This window comes from Saccoglossus kowalevskii, chromosome 22 (genome assembly GCF_978046115.1).
Source record: "Saccoglossus kowalevskii chromosome 22, keSacKowa6.1, whole genome shotgun sequence".
Classification (NCBI taxonomy): Eukaryota; Metazoa; Hemichordata; class Enteropneusta; family Harrimaniidae; genus Saccoglossus; species Saccoglossus kowalevskii.
In genome coordinates this window covers 12,324,373-12,339,778 of record NC_140662.1, presented here as the reverse complement: position 1 = coordinate 12,339,778, position 15,406 = coordinate 12,324,373, and the positions used below count along the sequence as shown (strand labels likewise).

Here is a 15,406-nt window from a genome sequence, read left to right as displayed (position 1 = left end):
CCAACGAGTACAGACTGAGACATTACAAAGATTTAATTAGGAATTTCTAGGTGATTGGAAGGTATTCGAGAAGTCACCGGCGGTAATTAGTGCAAGTCGGGCCCGGGCAAACCTCATACTTGTGATTTGCGTTGAAAATCAATGTTTATCAACACAAATGTCGCACATACACAGCGCGACGACTGCCGCCCTTCAATGCCGTGAGACCTCAGACAACACACCTCACTACGATTATAAAACTACTGCATATTCGTAACTCGTGATAGTAAATGAAAAAATCTCGTTCAGTGAAAATTATTTCATGCCAAGACAATCAATATGTGAACAAGACACTCAAGATCTTGTTTACTTCATGATATTGAACGAATAGTGCCTCCTTTTGTTAGCATTATTAACTGTCTATCCAATCAATATGTTAACGTGACACTAGTCAGCAATCAGCTTTGTTGATATATTATTCAATTCTTTGGAAATTTCATCATTGAATATGTACAATCTACCTGAATCTTTTCGACTAATCCAAATAATCTTGTTTGTAAATTTGAAATCTGTCAGAATATTTCTATAAGGCCTGAAGCTACCATATAGTGATCATGTGACAATTTTGGTGATGGCATCCGTGATGAATTATGCCCAGGAATGGTAAACAATAAATGCAATTATGTTTCTCAGGACTGATAATACTGTTTAGTGAAATACATCACAGCGTAATTAGAAACTATGAAATTTGTCTCAAATAAAATAACTTTGTTTGATATCTCGTAAGAAAACCACACACTACAAGTATGTTGCTCATCAGTTGGTACATACATATGTAGGTACAACATAAAATCAGTGTTTTCAAATGTGACCAAACCATGACTGTAGAGCAATTGCTATAATGCTACACCACGACATGTACTTAGATGAGATATGGAAAATGTTGCCGCAGATCACGCATGTGCAGTTATGTACTGACAGCAATCATAGAATCTCTGCTGAGTGTCTACGTTTTGCTCTTACTACTTGCACTATACAATGGTACACACGAAACGTTCACACTGAAAACATAGCATACTCTTTTAATAGCGTGCAGCTGTATACTTACTAATTAATTTATGTTGATAATTTGACATTACTGTATTTCATTATTTTATTTTTATTTAAAAGGTCTCGAATTATCATATTAACTGATTACTTTGGAGACATTACAGTACACAAGCTGAACAACACACAAAACATCATTGTTGTGCAATAAACAATAAACAATACTAGTTTGCTTTAACAGACTTATTTTAGAAAGCCCCGACAATAGGCTTGTTTTAGAAAGCTCTGACAATAACAACTATATTGTAGTGATATTTTCTCTGTTAATGAGTTGTAGAATGAAACTAAATCCCCAAAGACAAGCATAAAAAACTTGCCATTGCCGTTGTCTGAAAATAAACTTTAATTTACCGGGTATATTCAATCGATATGTACATCGAAGACAGAGAAATAATTGTAACACATCGTGAGCTGAGAACTGTTATTATTGTATATGGCTAGGACATTTTGTCTAGTAACGTTACAGTACAGAAATGTATGCCGAGAAAGTGTCGTGCTATTCAAATAAATCAGTCTTTTTATAAGTGCAATTCAACGGCGTCAAAGTGTGTTTCGCACACGGGAGTCAATAAATAAAAATCGGTCAAATTCGGCATAGCAGAGAACACAGGGGATATGGAATCTGACTAAATATTCTTGGAAGAGGAACGTCTGGAAATGTGTCCGTTCAAAAGTGTTTTTATTATATCTACCCAAAACACTTTAAATGTGATGACCAATAATTCTCTTTCATTAAACACCATGTCGCATAATATTGCAGCCTTTTTTAATGGGTTACCAAATTATTGTAAACCACAGCACATTGCCTATACGAGAAGGTGTGTGCTTGCTGACTTTGTGAATGACATTTACTTCAAAACCAAGTAGGATGAAACGATTAACGATTATTAACATGTTGCTTTCAATATATATATTGCTACTGCGATTATAGCACCAACTATTCGGGGATTATAGGACCAAAGGAAACGCGAACAGGTTCCAACAAAAAAGTGTCAAGCTACAGAGAAGGACTTTTTCATTGGCATATAGTATGTAAGTCTACCGGAATACTAAAGCATGGACATTTTCTGTTTTGTTATGACAGTGTTTTATCAGACAAGCCTTTAGACAATCAAGTAATATGGTCGATACATGGTGACTCTATGCTAGTATATTTTCAGTCTACTAATGATAACATTGTACTAACAATCATTGATATACATCGGCGTTTTGAATTTGTTACTTGTAGTTAAAAGTCAAAACTTTACCCAAAAGTTACTGAAAAGCAGTTCCAGGTTTACATTTATATCTGTAAATGCAGAATTCCACTACATTTATATTAAGGATGTTTATTTACCAATTAGTGAGTTTAGTTTTAATCTCGAATAGGTGTGAAGTTAACTATTTCCCATTTATGACTTGTGAAATTAGAATAAACACACAGAGATTGAAATACAAAATATGAAACGTACCATAATCGTTTCATGCATTTGTACTCATTTCATTTACTGCATTGTATGGGTCATCATATAGGTCACACGTACGTCATACATTCATTATTTCATACAGAACAGAACTTTATAAATATATAAACTAATTACCTAACGGCTTGTGATTAAAGACACTTCATAAAACTGTACAATTATTCGTATTTTCATGAGAGTTTACAACAAAATAGAACACAATACGCGTTATAGTATGTAACTATTTTATATGTTTACAGTGACGCTTTTATCTAGATGCGACACAACTCATCAAATATGGTCAATGCGTTAATGTATGATGTGATCATAAAGGTATAAAGGTTCCATCATTATTTCCGCTGTTTACTCAGTGATTATAATATTTGCTTGTTAATCTAGCAGCATACAACAAGTTATATACAGATAAGGCGTCTTAACTTACTGTAGAACGGGAATTTTTACGCAATGAAATTTTCGCGTGAAAGGAAATTTCGTCTATTTCGCGCATTTTATCATTCGTGTTCTCCTCGAGGAATTATTTCAACCTTCCATTTAAACGTAATTATCAATAAATTGAAAACGGAATCTTAAAAAATAGGAACAAAGAGCATTTATTATTCAATGTCTGTTACTAATTCACACATTAAAAACGTGTGTTACACTACACTTCTACTAGCCAACACACGTCCGAGTATTATCACTATTATTACTGTAGTTCACACTGAGTTCCAAAACAGTTCAAGTTTCCGTCGTCTACTGCATGCGCGGAGTACTCTGGGGGGGGGGACATAGTTTTAACACCATTGCAAAGATTGTAATGTAGGCTTCAATTTAAACTAACCATAAGTGGGCCAATTTGGTGCAACCCTGCGAAACAGCAAGTGGCACGTTGTACTGGCACGTTCATTATAGTCACGTTGTTATCTAGCCTGACGTGTAGGCGTAGTAGCGCCCTCGCCGGCCGAACGGCATAAGAACTCAATGGAGCACCGCGGAGGGCGCAACTCATGCGACTTGTCAGACTAGTTGTGGTCATAAACTGTTGGCATTTTCGTGTATATTACCTTGTGCACCTTAAAAGAGGATCTCTTTCCAAATAAAATTAATTTTGTGCTTCTGGTAACTCTGGCTATCCGTATTTTAGTGTTTTAGTGGAAATTGAATTTATATTACTCATATTATATCGAGTATTATTTATTATGCTATAGAAATCTATAGTATTTTTAAACCGTTACCGAAAACACCAAATTTGAATAATTAACCATATGTAAAACACATATTCAATATTCCTATATTAACAGGTTTATTTTCTTTTCAGGAATAGAAAATGCTTTGCAACCACTTAATGGAGATGGCAATGCGCATTTCAATAAAAGAACTGAAGATATCATTCGAAAAAGAACAAATCTTAGATAGGCCTTCAAAGCAATCGAACGGTTTTTAACAAGAAGTCGAAAATATCACTTTTTTACCAAAAATGACAAAATTATTCATCAAAATTAAATTAAAGATATCATCACGAAATAAACAAATCTAAGAAATGTCTGCCCAAGGCATATATACACCAGGTATAAAAGCAATAAGAATTGTAGTTTTCAAGAAAAAGTCAAAAAAGTAAATAGTTGACATGGACGATGGTGGACGAAAGTCATAATCACTCATACGATAAGCTCGACAGCGAAGCTAAAAAATAAGTGTCCAAATTGAAAATGTATTCACCACAAATGTGAAAACACATGGTAATACAATTTGGATTAGAAATCTTGCATGAAAATTTATAATCTAGCTCAACACTCTGCTATGTTATATTAATTCATTGATTTACTTGTATATTGTATATCAATAATATTACGAGCGGATTCCCAAGGTTGCAATAAGGCTCAGATTCATATGGCAACGGAAATTCTGTAAGACGCAAATAACCAGTGCAGACACGATATTATTAATTTGTATGCATTTTATTCCATGTAAAACACAACTGGCAACGTCAACTACTGCATATAAATCACAATGGTTTTAACAACAGTAGTACACAGTTTAAGCTCAAAACAAATACTGTTAAATACTTTATTTTTGCTTGGAATTAATTTTCACTATTTTCGCTGAGGGAATGATCTAGTGAAACCAAAATTCATAAGTCAGCTTACCCGGTGAGTGTCCCTGTTCAAGTGGTGAAGATTTCGAAATCTGGCACTAATATATAAGTCTGTGGTTTCACTTCTTGGAATTCAATATGGGCAATAATTTCCCGTATTACGCACGGCGTGTGAGTGTGTTTGTGGTCACGCCGTGGTAAAACCTATGAGGTATATGAGGTACATGTATATAATTCATTTTTTTTTGACTGGATACGGCTTTTGTTGCCCTCGGGGTATATTATCATATACCTCTTAATGCCCGGCCTCGTACCGCTGTGGGAAGTGCGCCCTCACATAGGGCAATGCTCCCCAGTATCACGCCCGGCCAAGCACGTCCGGCTTTCATCAATCAAAACAAATCGCGTTATTCTAAATTCGTGTCCTGGGTTGGAGGTCCCGCCATGGGAAAATTGTGATTACACGTATGAGGCATACGATAAAGCCTTTATAGACTGTAGACGTATCCATGAAGATTAGTTACGAAGTTACAAGGATACTCATCGAGGATCGTCGCGGCATGACACCAGAGAAGTCTTAAAATAATAAATAAATATTGACCAATTCTATTTTTATCAATTGTCTTTCTTAGAAACTTGATTAAAGGCGTGAAATATTCAATCTCGCTGATCAATTTATAAAATCTGAACAACGAACAAAAAAACACCGTGCATGATGTTGAGTGGCAACAGGAAATTGAACAAAACTTGACATAATAAAAGTACCTACCCTGCCATGCAATTACAATGGGCTGTTACAATATATCCACCTTCTTCTGCCAAAACCCATGCTTTTAGCGGTGTATCTCTCACCCTTTGTGAATGATTAACCTGAAGAAATAACGAAATATTCAGTGTCGAGGCAACAAGCACACAAGAAAGCCCGACAACAACTTCAAAATATTTAATAACACTGTCAGAAGTGAACTTCTCAAAGATGCGATCGAACTACAATAAAAAACATTCACTTACTCCATGTCCATGTTTAAAATCTTCTTGTTTTTTAATACCTTAACGGCCAGATCAATTTCCTGTTGCCACCCATCCACATATAAACAAGTTGTACGCATCCATGGATTTTCTGTTTTTCATCTGCTGCATTGAATAATACGATATCCGTAGTACGAGTTCATTTACAATGTCTGGATATTCTATGGCAGAAAAAAGTTTCGAATCAGCAGATCAATCTTTTGTCTTAAAACAGTATGGATCTAATCCATCACAGAGAACTATTTTCGATAAATATTTGGGATTTGAAGCACCATCCAGTGATTCAAAATACTCTGAAAGCGCAGGTTTACGGCGGTCCTCCATAACTTCGAGTTTCTAAGGATAATGCTTGTCTTCCATGATGGCGGAAGCCACCGGCGAAGGCGCTTTTTGTCACGTGACTGTAAGCGAAGAATACGCTAAACTAAGGTAGCAACCTCTCAGTGGGAATGATAATAACGAGAAATGTGAGGGCACAGCAGAATATATGATTGTCAACATTCATAAATGTCTTTGATTTTAACAATGTCTACCTGCTCTAATATCCACGCACCTGCTGAACTACTGTATAATATGAGGTTATTACAAGGATACCTCAAAGTATGCATGAAGACAGTACAGCTGAACTATTGACGACCGAGGCGCAACGGAGGATGATACGCTGCTTACTGCCTGTCTCCGCTGCACGTCGGTCGATACTCAAGCTTTACTGTCCCCATGCATATTTTAGGTATCCTCGTAATATCCTTATCAATATACACCTCTTCCCGCCAAAGATACACCATTGGGGATGCCGAAATCCAAAATGTTTAAAACAGAATCAGCAAACTTCTTTGTTTGGAATGCGGTCAAACCCTGGTGGCAATCATGTTTGTTTTTACAATTAAAGGACGCTTATCAAATTGTCATTGTTTTGGAGAGAAATGTGTTTGCGTTTGCTTGATTAAGGAAAATGAAGTGTTTTGCTGTTGCAGATTGAATCATATGAATGAACGACAGAACGAACGAAAAAAATAAACAAATCGACGATTTCACACGGTTATTTTGGGCCGGGATAGTGTGAAAAATGTCTACAGTACATGACTCAATGTAATAGTTTGCCGCCTTTCTGTAATGTATATAATTTGTAATAACGTAAACAATGGTCGGGCAGTGTCCGGCATATGGTGTCCATCATGTGCTTAAGCCTCAACGAGGAAAACATTTCTCCATTTGGTAAACATGGTGAACAGATATTTCGGGCTCTGCTCGCAACCGTGTGGCCATGAATTATTCCTGAAACTTTCGAAAATGGTAAGACGTAAGTAAAAACTTGTATGTTACAAAAGATGCCAACTTACCTAAAATGACAAAACTTGACACTCCTCTGCAATCGGGTTGAAAAGGAATGAACATTTCGAAAAATGAAAATCTTTTAAGACTATGATACCAATGATACCAATCGTCTACAAATCAATGATATCAATTTCACTGAAGTGTGATAGTCCCACCAATGAAAACCGGGTTGTGTCACGTGATGAACAATTTCCAATAGACCAATGAATATAGTAATAAACATACACGTGACATCCTGGTACGCAATCGTGTTTCTTAGGGGACATAAATAAATGCTTCGCAAATGTAAAGCTACAACGAAAATAAATAAAAAAAATAAAATTGAATAGTGACGCCATTTGTATTATATTTGATTGCAGATTTCTGGGGAGCCAATATTAAGGACGTAATTCATTCTGGTGAGGAAGAGGCGACAAAAGACAGAAAACCTGTCACGCTAATTCCACATTTACCATGAAAAAACGCAATTTATGGAACGTAACTTAAAAATTGACTTTAATTTGCCTGCCCTGTTTATGTTTTTAATATTTTATTTACTTTAACAAATTTCACTATATTTCTTTCAATCAGTGTCACTGCAGTGACTTTCATTGAAGTAAGAAAAGTCTGACTCATAATCAAGCTCTAAAATGGTCTAGTCAACTGCAACTCTCGCATATTGTAAGAGTTTGCTGAAGTCACTCATAGTGTGAGAGTTAAAATCATGCATCGTTCATGGATTGTTGTTGTATACACTTGTTTTACATGTATCAAAACTGTCGCGTCAGAGCCCTAGGTACAAAATGTTGACAACAATCAAACATCGATAGACATTTTGTTATTTTTGTAAAAAAGTAATATTTTATAGACTAGTTATATTTTACCAGCCCGACATAATAGTTACTCGTGTCGGGCGTACGGGTGGGGAGAAATTTCAAACATTGCAATCTTTCATGATTCTGTTGGTGATATATATTTGTTTCAGCCCAGCGGTTAGATATGTCATTTATTAGTAGCGCCCAGTAATGTTAGTTACTTGGGCAACAAAACTCAGTGATAACAACCAAGAGGTCAGAGACTACTTACCACGGCGATAGCTACGGTGATATACTTTAGTTTGAGTAAGCGGGGTCGAAACCCGTGTTTATGCGATGAGAAATTGAAGACCTTGAACGTACTTTGGCGCAAGTACATTTTTTTGATTGCCTAACATGGCAAACGCAATTAAATGTACGTGAATTTCCCGACTGAGGTTGGAATGTTTTAGTTGCCTGTGGTGTGGCAAAAGTAAAAAAAATAATAGCAATGGCTAAAAAGGTCAAAAACATTGTTATCCTAATTACATTTCCTAATTAAATATTCGTGATACATTTTAAGTCTAACCGGACCGGAAGTGGACATTAGTTACAACTCTAAACATCGAAGCATATGTCAGTATAAATAATAAGTTCAATAAAAGCTGCAAGCAGCATTGGTGGGGTCCAAGCAGAATTGTCGGAAAGGTTATCTGCAGATACTCATTAAAAGGGGTGTTGATACCAATACCCCTGCAATATGAAGTGTAAACATGTTTAATATTTCTTCATATTCAACTTCAGCATAACCATGTCACTGATAACAAATTGGGGGTAAAATTTGGTTATATTGCTTATATAGCCATTTCTTATGTCGGCTACATGACTTGTTTTGTTTGATGCCTTCATTGTGGCACTGGTTGCATGTTTAGTTCTGCAACATTGTTACAGATATGACAGTTATGCATACTAATGAGCTCACTTTACCATATACGGTCGTCTGTTATTTTAATCAAATATCTTGTTCAACAATGTCATAATAACACAGGCTTCATCTATCTAACTGCAACAGTGTTTGAGATATAACAGTTATGCATATTAATGAGCTCACATGGCCATATTTGGTCATCTGATATTTTAATCAAATCTCTTCTTCAACATGGTCATAATAACACAGGATTCATCTTCCTAACTGCAACAGTGTTTATGATATAAAAGTTATGCATATTAATGAGGTTAGAAGCCCCCCCCCCACCCCAGGGACGCCTAGCCACAGGATCTAGCCACGTGTCATTTAGTTGGAAAAATGTACCTCAAGAGTAAAATGCACATGCACATTTTCACCCCAATCGGACCAATACAACACATGTAATTGCCGATTTCCCGTTTTCACAAATTCGGCCAAATCACGTGAAGAATCGAAATTTTATGTCACATACATATTTATTCAGTTGATCTGTGGATGCACCTTCGAGAAACAAATGTCTAAACTTTCAGTTTTTCCTATAATCCAAGATGTCGAAAATATATTATTTTTCTCATATGCAGCTATTACCAGACATGTTTTATTCAAACTGGGCAGTTAATTGATTGAAGCATCAATGAGAAAATAATGCGCAAAATGCGCATTTTTGTTAATAGTACAGAATGGCAACCAAACCACGTGACCGATCAACTTTTTGGGTTCAAACCTGAAAGAGCTGTGCATGTAGATAGATTATGGCAAATTTCATGTCAATCGGTTTGCAACTTGTTTTGGAAAAACAAAACAACGGCCAAAGTCACGCGACCTATAATGCTATTTTACCTCATTAAAGACCGAGATTTACTACCCATGGGCTAGGCGGAGCTAAGTATTTGATTTGACTGATTACTCGTTCATTAAATGTAGATAGTCCTAATCGTTTGTTTACGTGTATAGTTTGATCTGTGTTAAGTGAAATAAACAATTCATTTCTGGTGACGAGGCAGTTTGTTGAAATCCGAATTCAAGTCGGGTATACTACCATGCATAGTTCATTCTAAAGTGACACGGTTTATGCTGCAATGTTCAATAAATATATTCACAAACATAAATTTTGTTGCGTAGAGGAAATCTCTGGTCTCTTGGCGATCACTTTTTACCTCAGACAACTAAGAGAACTGTATATTCATATACCGGTAATATTTATCTTGATTGTCCTTGCATCATCTCAGACCTAGGTGAAACGAAACAAATTCGTTCACGGATTTGACACACATGTAAATGTATTATCTTTCACAGGTAAGAGCGGCTTAGATCGATCACCGGGTCGTAATATTCTTTTTAACATACGGGAAATGGCTAGTTTCACATCACATATTCACGTGTTGGTGCTATTGCCAGTGATCATGTTTTTGTTTTTGTTTTGTTTTTCTTCTTACTTTGGCTAGGCTACGCAACAACGAAAGAACTTCAGCGGCGACATTGTTTACATTTATAGTTACCACGCAATGTTGGTCGTTCAAAGACATCGGGCAGAGAAAATAAGAATTTTGAAACTTCTCAAGATTTCTTTCACAGCCACAGGTTATCGTTTATTTTTTGACAGAATAAAAAGAATTCAAAACTATGCCGGTCAAACACAAGAATGCATACATGTGCATTTTTAACGGATATATATCAATTTGGCCAGATTGTATTCTCTAACATAAACAATGCATTTATTTCACCTCGTATGCAAAGTAGACATTTTGAAAATGATGTGGGTGGAGCTTACAGTGCCGGCGAATTCAAAACTCAACGCATTTGAAACCCCTTTTTCCGGAAAAAGTAAATGGTCTAGCTGTCAAATTTCACTACTATTTTTATTTATGGCATCCCTGAACATTCATGGCGCCACTCACGTTTAAAAAATGAAAAATATAATGCAATGAATCACTGTTTCTCGTGTTTTGTGGCGCTATTAGTCACGGTTGTTGATGTGGGTGAGGGCGACTTAATTTGAATAATAAACTCCGCCCGCGCCTGTTTATATACCATGTCGGTCTGTAAGAAAAGGCATTGGCTACATATGCAACACAACATAAATTGGGACTTCTAGACTGCCACGAGGTGGTCAAAATGGCCGCTTTCGGTTTTTACTAAATCCAAGATGGCGACAAAATTTATTGACCAATCAAATTTTGTTTTTAACCAAACTAAATAGATATAGATTAGTAGAAGCTATATACTAAGTTTCATGGCGACCGGCTATGTTGTTCAGTAGAAGAAGAGATTTTGAAGAAAAAAAATGTCAGCAATTTTTTTAAATAGTCATAACAGACAAAGTCACGTGACCGCAAAATTTTTTATTGGCAATATTTATTGCACTTAGACAGTACTATATACAGTAACAAATTGAAAGCCCGAGACCCTCAGAAAAGGGTGATTACCCCCCCCCCCCCCCCCAGTCGAATTTTGACCCTCAATAGCGACCACCCCCGTCGAATTGTGAACCTCGATAACGGCCATGACAGTTGACCAATAAAAATTTAGAAAGTTCAGTGCACAAGTTCACATCACTAATCAGCGCGTTAAGTTTGAAAACATTCTGTTCAGCCATTTTCTCAAACACCTCGTGGAGCAAAAAGGCAAAGCTCGCTTGATTTTTCAGGGCTTAAGTACCTAATAATTCACTTCATTATATACAAGCAATTTGTACCACTATTTTATTATGTACATATGATGAAGAATCACGTAATTTTATTTTGCTTATATCAATAAGTGCATATACGGTACATATTGCTGGACGCAATTCATTTTAAAAATCGGTGGCATGAAAACCCATCGAATGAAGTTATGTTGTGCTTCCGAACTACTGCAATATTCTGTCTGCACATACGCCCGGCCAGCCGGCAGCGTCGGCCGCCCATTCCTCTAACCGTTCCTTTTTTCCTTTGTTGTTGGATGAAATCAAGAGAAATGTATAATTGAATTCATATCCAGAACAATTTTATTGGATACAATTTTTCAATTTGTATTTACTTTGAGAGATATGGTATTGCTCGAATTTTGCAAATATACTCGAAATTCATTGTGAACTTAATAAATTGAACAAGTTGTGTTTGGCTAAACTAAAATAAAGGTTTGTGTTTAGTTGGTTTGAAAAAAAAACACATTTTAATTTGAACTTTATTTCCAAGGATGTATATTTGTACGAAACGTCAAATTTTTTGTGATGTCGAAGTCACTCATGTTTATCAGATTATGTAAACATGGCCGCTTTCGGATATTTTTTTGTTTTATAGAGGTCTTTCACTGACGTCATTGTTCTCATGACAATGAGACGCGCCGCCATCTTGGAGGCCTTTATTCGTAATGTTGTTATTGCGTAACACAAGGTCGATCGTCCTCGCAAAAAATAGTTTTGAAATGCGTAGTTTTTAGATGTACAGATCGAAAAGATCGGGACAAACATTTGCAATTTTATCAATTACCAGCAGTAGTGGTAAATCAAGGCGAAGATTGCGAAAATCTGAGCAGTGAAAGGCGACGTGAATGACTGGCTAGCCTCGGACAGAAATTTGAAAACCGAAACATGGATAACATCAGAATATGCTTGGCACATTTTATTGGTGGTAGGTTTCTCTCTGTTTACAATTTCAATTTTATTTATCACCAGGCATTGAAATTTGCTAAAACCCAGTAGGAATTGGTAGTATAGAGAATCGATAATATGATAATCAGGTGTATTTTATTGTGTCTCCCGCATCCCGCAGGTGAAAAGGCCCGGCTCTATGACAAAGGTAACCCAAACTGAGTGCCAACAGTCAATGTCGGACATGGGGAGAATGTTCTGAAGCAAACAATGGCAGTAAACAGATACAATAAGCTCCAGAATAGACAGAAAAGAAAAGCAGAGGAAAAGATCGTCATTGTGGAAGAGGGGTTGACGTTGGAAAAGTAAAGTTTTTTACTGGCATCTCTTCATTTGCCATTTTAATTTCATTGTACAATTTCATAGAACAACACTTACCGCCTCGTACGTCTTTGGACAAATTTAGAATGTTTATGTTAACATTAATGAGACTTCGATTGAATTTGTCAGTACAATTTTTAGCCTATGAGTTTTCCATTTCACCAGCTTCAGCGTCAAGAATTATAACTTCTGTTATTAATGTTATGTACATTCGCACAAAACCAGATAGGGAGACTTTAAAGATGACTATGCCAATATAGTTTAAACAACATTGTGGTTCTAGATGTGCAGTAAATATTGACTGTTTTAAGGTGTTTATAGAAGGACCATCAAATCTGAAAGCACGTGCTGAAACAGGGTCTTCCTATAAACACCACAATATAGCCAATTTTTTGCTGGGCATTACACCACAGGGTACTGTGTCATTTTTGTCTAGAGCTTGGGGTGGTAGAGTGAGTGACAAACACATTACAGAAAATAGTGGCATTCTTGACAATTTATTACCAGGAGATTTGATACTGGCTGATCTTGGTTTTAATATCCAGGAGAGTGTTGGTTTTGTTTGTACAGAACTCAAGATCCCTGCATTTACCCGGGGAAAAAGCCAATTGTCTGCAGTCGATGTTGAAACAACCAGAAAAATAGCTAATGTAAGAATTCATGTGGAAAGGGTCATTGGAATGGTGCGACAGAAATATACAATACTGGGTAGTACTCTTCCAATCAATTTATTTCTAAAGATGACCAGGGTACAACAATGGTAGACAAAATAGCACACGTATGTTGTTCATTAGCAAACCTCGGTTGGTTGTAGATTTTAATTGAACGACATTAATGCATATTTCACAGGTGCTTACACTTTTTATGTACACTCACCTAATAGCATGCTTTTGTAAATATGAAATAAAATATTTTGTCTTGATATCATGTAGCATTATCAGTGTTATAATTTCTTTTCTGAATGTCAGAATTTATACTACTGTACGCAATAAAAAAATGAATAAAAAATAAACATTGGCTGCCTTGTACTGGAAATAATAAAAATGTAAACAAAATATTGCCTAACATTGGAGGCACAATCACTAAAATGTAAATAAATATTGACTGCATCATATTTGGTAATGAAATATAAATAAATATTGGATATATAAAAAAATGATACTGGATGCAAAAATTTAAATAAATATTGACTGCATCATATTTGGTAATGAAATATAAATAAATATATAGATATAGAAAAGAATGATACTGGGTGAAAAAATGCAAATAAATATTGACTACATAACATTGGGAGATGTACTGTTCCATAATGTCAATATGGCTGCATCACACAATCTTTTCTTCCTCCTGTATTCTGGTAGTTTTCTACAGTCAGGACAAAACCATTTTCCCTTTTGTATATTTCTAATGCCAACACATTTGAAATGAAACCAAACAAGAGCATATTCTGTGTTGCCACAGGCAACCATGTTGCCATGTTCTTCTTGGTTACAATAACAATACAGATTACCATCATTGCGATTGGCATAGAGGCTGCACCATCATTGCTGACTTGCTGATTGCTGGTATAAAATTTCCCCAGAAGTTCTGGCATTATTGCGGTGTAAAATAAATGTTTTGAACGTTCACAGATTGTTACCCAAAGCTCTTCATCAAACATTATGCTTTCAATGTACATGACCTTCTCAGTCCAAACTACAAAATACCCCTGTTGTAAATTACATACACCCAACTGAGTCTGGACTTGGTAATAGTAACTGTGATCTTTCACAAGTGTTGCTACGCCATTCTCCTTCTTCAGGTAATCACACCCATCATGATTTTCATTTCGTAGATTGAAGGGGCATTTGATTTCTATACAAGATGTACTGCAGCAGTCACAAATGAGAATACCATCTGGGGAAGCTGCAATAAATGGCTGGTCTTGGTAAATTACAAGTCCCCTTCTTTCTATATGCCCATTTCCATGGTGTTGAGACATCACTTCCAAAAAATCACCCAAGGCAGTGTCTTCATGCTCACATCCCCATCTAGTGGCCTCAGTTGAAAACTTTGAAAGCATGGGATAGCAGATGGATGATATTAGGCTTATCGAAGGGCTGTCTTGGTTGGTTCTGCATACTATTTTGGACTTTGATGAAGTTAATCTGCCTGCTTTAAACTGGAACCATCTATTTAATTTAGCCTGTTCTCTAGTATGTGACTCAACATTTTTCATTTGTTGTTCCGTCACTGTTATTGGAACCGTTGAACACTTCTCCAGTAACTCTTTATAATTTAAGTTGCTATAATTGACATCATATAACGTTGTTAAAGCTGGTGGGTAACTTTCATCTGCAGTGATGAAATCATTGGAATGTGGCACAAATCCAGCAGCAAATGGCTGAACCAACGAGAGCAGTGAAGGCTTTGACCCAGTTAGATGAAACTCATTGAAAAGTGACTGTAGTTTTTGAGCTGTTGGTTGTGGTATGTTGCTAAGTGTAGCCAGTGGTGTTTTTGGAACCAGGGGAGTTTGCGTTTGTAATGCCAAGTCCAACTGTTTCTTTTTTTTGGCTGATGTAAACTCTAAGTCATTCATTTTCTTGGATGTCACCGATTTCAAAGATGATGGTAGAAGCCAATATGCCTTTTCATCAGTCTCGAATCCTAACAGTAGCCTCCACTGCAAACAGAACTGCAGCCACATGGGTGCAGGTTTCCCCAAGACCAGCCATGCTGTTACAA

At 36.3% G+C, this 15,406-nt stretch overlaps 1 pseudogene; it reads left to right on the top strand.

Moving 5' to 3' along the window:
- Positions 1-6,013: 6,013 nt before the first annotated feature.
- Positions 6,014-13,511, top strand: LOC144355960 (uncharacterized; annotated as a pseudogene).
- Positions 13,512-15,406: the final 1,895 nt, after the last annotated feature.